Here is a 7,839-nt window from a genome sequence, read left to right as displayed (position 1 = left end):
AAAGCTGATGAATATTCTATTGAGACCCTCCCTGAGACCTCCCTTAAGATTTCCACCTGCGCCCGGCCGGGCGTGGCTCAGCGGCTGAGCATCGACGTAGGATCCAGGCAACCGGGGTTCGATTCCCGGTCAGGGCACATGCCCGGGTTGTGGGCTCTATCAATGACTCTCTCATCATTGATGTTTCTATCTCTCTCTCCCTCTCCTTTCCTCTCTCTGAAGTCAATAAAGATATATTTAAAAAAAAAAAAAAAAGATTTCCACCTGCAAGAGAGATAAATAAGCTCAGGATGAAGGACCCAGTGTTCACTCTCCTCCAGGGGAGCACCCCGTCGCCATTCCCTTTCCTCTTTCTTTCCTCTAAGGGATCCCACGAGACTTGCAACCAGGGGAATAATGGGCAGTGGAAGCTCATCCTGGGCTAACCCCCTGAACCTGTCTCCAAGGCCCCCTTTTCTCTGACTTCCCAGTGAGTGAAAGCAGCCCAGCCTAGGCTCTCCTGTTGCCTCTTCTGTGCCCTTTCTTGTTTCTCTGTCCTAAGTATATTTTTGCTGCAGCCAATAAACTCTTACTTACTTTGCTACACTTTGTCTCTTGATTGAAAGATTTCCTTCAAGAAGACAAGAACTGAAGTCTCATCATCTCGCTTATAACATATTCAAAGCACTTAACACAGTGCCTGATAATAGTATTTTTCTGTGCTCAGGGATGTTTTATAATCTTTAGGGTACCTAGAGACCCTTAACTATTAGAAGCTTTCACCCATGTTATGGCAAGCCTATTAAAATGCATCTCTATCCCTCTTGAGTATATGAATAAAATTAAACTACAATTGATTAGATGACATAATTCTAGATTGTAATGATTCCTAAACATTTATTAATTTTAGTTTATTTATTTTAAATTTTCTTTTTGCACGTTGAAACCACTAATTTTCTTTAAACCTGAAATGCATAAATGTAAATATAACATAGTACTTACTATGAGTCAGGCACTATTAAACTTCGAGTGGAAAGCTAATTTAATCTTCATAACCACTGGGTGAGTTATGTGCTGTTGTTATCCTCAGTTTAATATCCTCTGATAAAGAAACTTGGAGCAAAGACATTCTAAAACTTTAATCAACTTCACATACCTACAAACTTGTGGAATTGGCATTCATATCCAGGGAACCTCCCACTCTCTTCTCCTTTCTCTTAACCTTGTGCTAAGTATTTTTATAAAAACAAGAAGCTCATTGTTCCTCAACACTGAACCATGAATCCATTGTGGAAAAGAGAAAAGTGACTGTTCGTGGATGAATCTAAGATTTCCCCAGCTATCTTTGAAGGTTTGGAAAACCTAGTCATTAGTTTACTTTTTGTCAAAGCCATTTATCTGTGGGCTCCTGAAAGTCAGAAAGGTCTTGTGATATATCGTTATATACCAAGGATCTGGCATAATGCCTGGCATATAATAGGCACCCAATAAATAAACATTTGTTGAACAAAATGAATGACCAAATAATTAAGCTACACATAACTAATTAATGCATCCTAAACATGGGTGTTTAACGCAATAGTTTGTAAAAACCTCCATCGAATCATGTGGTTTTTCCTCTCTTGTCCTTTTACTTTGCAATTTTTACTCCCTTGTGTAAGTGCTGCAGTTAGGATGGCCTTCCCTCTGCTCAAGGCAGGCAAAAGCTACCATTCTTGCCTGATTCCTAAAGTTCTCCTGTGGGCTTTAGCTGTTTAAAATTTCACCTACTTCCTTTGTTGCCCTCACGGGGCTTTAACAGAAGCTTCAGGCCCATAGGAGGCCCAGAAGAGAAATGCTTATTCAATTGGATTATAATGTCAGGAAAGTGTAGACCCCATGCAAGCCAATTGTGAGGAGGCTTGAGGAGTTAAGCCCCAGGGACATTCCAGTCATTCAGTTAGTGCATCCCATCCACTCCTACTCTGTAATCTCTGCTTAAAGAACATCTGAGTGATTTGCAGGTGTGTTAATTAAACCTCGAATTCTCCATTTATTAACTATTTCATACTAACATGCTTTTAACCAGAATGAGATAGTTACTTACACTCTAAAACAAAAATTTTTAAAGGTTGGCATTAGAGTTATACTAACATCTAAGGCCGACTAATAATTAGGGACTATACCATTTTCCTAGTCCCTTAGTTATCCGAGAATCGTGTTTCTAAGGAGATTTGAAGTAAGGCCATTGACTTGTGTTTAGAGTGGAGTATTTCCCAATAACAGTGCTGTCTACTATATATTTATCACTAGGCCTTCTGGCCTAGCTTGTAATTAAAAGAGAGGGTTATTACAACCTCATGATTGTTACTTATTTCATGTTACAGTAGGTTGTTTGATGTCTTCTTGAAAATGAAGAACTCAGCTTTAAACGAGGGATTTTCTAAATACCCCAGTGTAACCCTTGAGTATTCAAAATGATTTTGATGATTTCTCAAGTTTTGGAAGCAGATGAAATAAATCTAAATATTTACGAAAGAAAAACAATAGAAAACAATACTGCTGAATTACTAGCAATTGAACCAAACAAAAGAATTAAAATGAACTGCATTTATTGTTGAAGCTAGATCATGAGGAAATAACAAATTAAAGATAAATAAGACAAGAGAATCATTTTATGGTCTTAAAGAAGATTTCTGGACATTTTTCTGGGACTTAAAAAATTGACACACACAAACCCACATAAAATTACTACAAATTTTTTATTGCTTGAAAAAATAACGAGTTTATTTTACTGTAGCAGTAATTGAGGTTCAATATTTAAAAAATCAACAGAACAGAAAGGTCTGAGGTAAAACAAAATTTCCTGTCTCCTATCTTCCCTATTCTGTAATTCTACTTTCTGGAGGTAATCACTTTTCTTCCCTTTAAGCCACTGAAAAGATTTCACTTTTACTATTCGTATTAGTTTGCTGGTGTTGCCATAACAAAATAGCAGAGACTGGGTGGCTGAAACAACAGAAATTCATTCCCATACAGTTCTGGAGGCTGGAAGTTTGACACCAAGGTGTCAGCAGGGTTGACTTCTTCTGAAGCCTCCCTCCTTGCCTTGCAAATGGCTGTAACTTCCCCGTCTTCCAGTGGTCTTCCTCTGGGAATCTCTTTGTGTCCTAATCTCTTCTTACTGGGACACTAGGCAAATTGGATTAGCGCTCAAACCAACAGCCTCATCGAAATTTAGTCACTTCTCTAAAAACCCTATCTACAAATACGGTCACATTCTGGGTTCCTGGGGGTTAAGCTTCAACATATGAATTTGGGGGAGACACAATTCAGCCCTGAACACTATTAAAACAATGCTACAACAAAATTGTGGAATTCCTCTACATATATCTCTGAAAACTTTTGCAGGAATATAAATAGGATAAATTTCAAAATGGAGGTCAAAGGATATGCCCATTAATAATTTGGAAAGATGCTGATAAATTTCCTATAAAAGGTTTGTAATAATTTATACTACCAACAATACATAGAAATACCTATTACCCTTCAGCCTTGGGCTTAACTAACCTTTTAATTGGGTAGAAAAAAATGACAAATTATTTGTTTTAATTTATATACTGTAAGATATGAATTATTTTTATTATTGCCCTGGCTGGTGTGGCTTAGTTAGTTGAGCATAGTCCTCTGCACCAAGAGGTCACAGTTTGATTCTTGGTCAGGGCACATGCCCAGGTTGCAGGCTCAGCCCCCAGTATGGGGCATGCAAGAGGCAGCTGATGGATGTTTCTCTCTCCTTCTCCCTTTCTCTCTCTCTAAAATCAATAAAAACATATTTAATTTAAAAAAGAATCAAAATTATTTTTTTAAACAGAAGTAAAATTATCATTATACACATATCACATGATTGTGCTTATAAAAAAATCAAAAGAGCCTACAAATATATTATAATAAATTAATTTTGCAAGGTCACCAGGTTGGAGGTCAATATAGCAGATTAATTGTGTTTACATATATCAGTACCAGACTAGAAAATAAAAATATTTAAATTACCATTTATAATAACACCAAAAATCCAAATATTTAAAAATAAATCTAACAAAAGAAGTGTAAGACCTCTTGCCTAAAAACTATAAAATATGGCCTGGCTGGGCGTGGCTCAGCGGTTGAGCGTTGACCTAGGATCCAGGTGATCGGGGTTCAATTCCCAGTCAGAGCACATGCCCGGGTTGTGGGCTGCAGCTGATCAATGACTCTCTCATCATTGATGTTTCTATCTCTCTCTCCCTCTCCTTTCCTTTCCCTGAAGTCAATAAAGATATATTTAAAAAATAATAATAATAAAAAATAAAAAATAAATAAAATAAAAACTATAAAATATGGTTGAAAGAAACTAAAGAGGACCAGTATCAATAAAAGAAATCCTATATTTATTGACTGGAAATCTCAATATATTAAGATGTGCATTTTTGACAAATTGATTCAGTGCAATCCTAGTCAAAACCCAACAATTTTTTTTCTTTCTCCTCACTAAGGATATTTTTTCCATTGCTTTTCAGAGAGGGTGGAAGGGAGAAAGAGAGAGAGAGAAACATTGATGTGAGAGAGACACGCTAATTGGTTGCCTCCTGCACACACACATACACACACACAAAAGTCAACCAATTTCAAAATGGAAAAAAAAGAGTTGAACAGACATTTCACAAATGAGCATATCAAGTGGCCAAATGGCCACAGTATTAGTTACCAGAGAAATGCAAATAAAACTCCAATAATGTACTTATACATCCCCACCAGAATGTCTAAAATTAAAAAGACTGATAATGTTAAGTATTGGTGAAGATGTAAAACAACTGGAAGTGTTGGCATATATAGTTTGGAAAATTGTTCTAAAGCATCTATTAACATTAAATATATTTATATATCTATAGCCCAGCAATTCCACTTTGGCATATATACCTAACAGAAAGGAATGATTATGTCCACCAAAAGGCATATATAAATGGTTACAGTAGATTTACTCATAACAGCCAAAAACTTGAAGCAACTCAAACATCATATAAATTATATTTAATTTACACAATGAAATGAAATTAAAAAAATATTACTACATGAAATAACAGGTAGACATTATGTTGGGGGTTGTGGCACCAATCCAAAAACAAAATAAAGTTCAAAAACAGGAAAAAACATATCAATGGTGAAATGGTGTTATCACTGGAGGATTACTTGACTGGAAGGGAACACAGAGGAGCCTTTTGGGATGAAGGAAATATTCTATATCTCCATCTGGGTGGTTCTGTATCTTATATATACATTTGTTATGGCCGAATTGTGATTCCTCCCCCACCAAATTGATATGTTGAAGTCCCAACCCCCAGTACCTCAAAATGTAACAGTATTTAGAGATAAGGCCTTTAAAGGGATGATTAAGTTAAAACAGGCCATTGGAGAAAGGCCCTCAACCAATAAGACTGATGTCCTTATTTAAAAAGGAGGAGAGTGACACCAGGGGTGCAAGAACACACAGAAAGGACCATATGAAAAGGAAGTAAGAGAGTGGCCATCTGCAAGCCAGGAGAGAGGCACCGGAGGAACCCAACACTTCCAGCACCTTGAGGTTGTACTTCCAGCCACCAGAACTGTGAGAAAACAAATTTCTGTTGTTTAAGCTATCCAGTCTGTGTTATTTTGTTATGGCATCTCTAGCAAACAAAAATAGTATTTATTTGTGGAAATTCACCAATATGTACACCTATGATTTATGTAGTTTACTGTATGTAAGCTATATATCTAAATAAGTAAGTAAATGAAGTTTCCTTTTGGCCAACAGTCCAAATTATTCCTAAGATGTCTATTCTACTCCTCACCACAGACCTATTTTATTCAACATTTTCTGCATGGCTCATCACTGTTTCTGATTGCTTTTTTGCCCTTTTCAGGTAAAGCATTCTGATCTATTTTTCCAAGACAGGAGAGAAAGGGGGGAGGGGATGGAATTAGTATGATCTTGTTATTTTGGACACTTCAGAGACCCATATCTAGATCCACCAATAACATTTTGAGCAACCCTGGGTTTCTGCCTTCCCCTCCTTGTACTTCTGCTTTCCCATACAAAAAATGGTGATAATTATAATTGGCCAGACCTCCAAGGTTGTGAAGATTACTGAGATACTATCTTAAAATTGTACAGAATTGCTGCTATCCAAACACAGGAGAAGGTGTTATTATTCCCAGTCCAATAATAAACATGCTTTCAAATAATAGCTTTCAAAGATCTATAATCGTAATGAGAACTTCTCCACCCTTGTTATGTTCCTGTCTCCCATGGCTATAGTTCTCTAAGGCAATATGCTAGAGACACAAAGACATAGGATACCCACTCTTCAGCCAGATATAAGAGCTTTGGGAGTTACTGTTCCCTGACTTTACCCATATTTTTCCTTTTTGTCTACCAGGAGAACACCTACTCATCTTTTAAAACCCATCTAGAGTTATCTTTTGCTCTAAAGTCTTATCTGAACTCCTTTCTCCAATATAAAATAAGTACTCTCCATTCCTGCTTTCCAATGCCAGTGTACCCGTATATGGTAATACCATGACTACTACTAATTATAGCAGCCCTTCACTTAGTGTTGCCACATTCCAGCCACTGACCAAAGTCTTTTATACATATTAAAACTTAAAATCTTGACAGCAATCATACAATATAGTTTCTAAGAAAAAAAAAAAAAAGAGGCATAAATAGTTTAATTGAATTTTCTAAGGTCACATTCAAATTGAGGCGCAAAGCCAAGCTTTGAACAAAGTCTGGCTCTAAAGTCTGTTCTCTTAACCTCTCTGCAATTCTACTGTCATACTCAATTATACTAGATGTTTTTAATGTTTTATTTTTATTTATTGATTGAGAGAGAGAAGGGAAGGGAGAGAGAGAGAGAAACATCGATTTGTTATTCCACTTATTTGTGCATTCATTGATTGATTATTTTAGGTGCCCTGGCTAGAGATTCAACCCACAACCTTGGTGTACCAGGAAGACACTTTAACCAACTGAACTACCCGGCCAGGGTCTGGCTTTTATGTTCTTTCAGTTTCTAGATACTTATTTTTTTGAGGGAAGAAACGTTCTCTGAAGTATTTAGTGTCTTGCATGTAGTAGGTGCTCAATAAATGTTTGCTGAATGAATGGGTAGTTGAATGAATAAGGAGACTTCTGCTCTCATGCTGGAAGGGCACCTGAAAGTTTGTGATAAATGATATGAGAAATCTAAAATTCCAAAGGATTCTGAAGCAAGGCTTTTAAAAAAGCAAATGCATACTCTTTTGAAGTGAATATTTGTTTCCAGATTTTTCTGTTTTCAGTTTGAATTTTTATTTGGCTATCTTTAAGCAAAGTTTATTTGCATAGGTAATCAAAGAAAAAAATAGCATCTAACTCATAGAAAGTATTGTGGGGATTGAATGAAATACATGTAATATATTCATAGCAGTGGCTAAGACATAGAAAACCTGAAGGGATGTTACAATTACTGCTATTTGAGTCAAAGGCAGAAGAGTGTAACTGTTAAGTGTGTGGACTTTGGTGCTACACTGATTGGGTTTAAAGCCCAGCTCCAGTGTTTATTAGCTGTGTGATCTTGGGGAAATTACTAAAATAGAATAATAGTGTGTATCTCAAATGGTTGTGGTGAGGATTACATGTTCTCAGTCATATATACAAGAGTACACTTAGAGCGTTTAATACTCACCACAACCATTTGAGGCACATATTTTTATTATACTATTTTAATTCTAAGTGTTACATTTTTATACTATCTATCTATCTCACTTCAAACAGTGTTTTTCACACAGTAAATATAATATGTGCTTGGTGTTATTATG

This window comes from Miniopterus schreibersii (assembly GCF_964146895.1).
Source record: "Miniopterus schreibersii genome assembly, chromosome: 8".
Lineage (NCBI taxonomy): Eukaryota > Metazoa > Chordata > Mammalia > Chiroptera > Miniopteridae > Miniopterus > Miniopterus schreibersii.
This window is presented reverse-complemented; position numbering follows the sequence as displayed.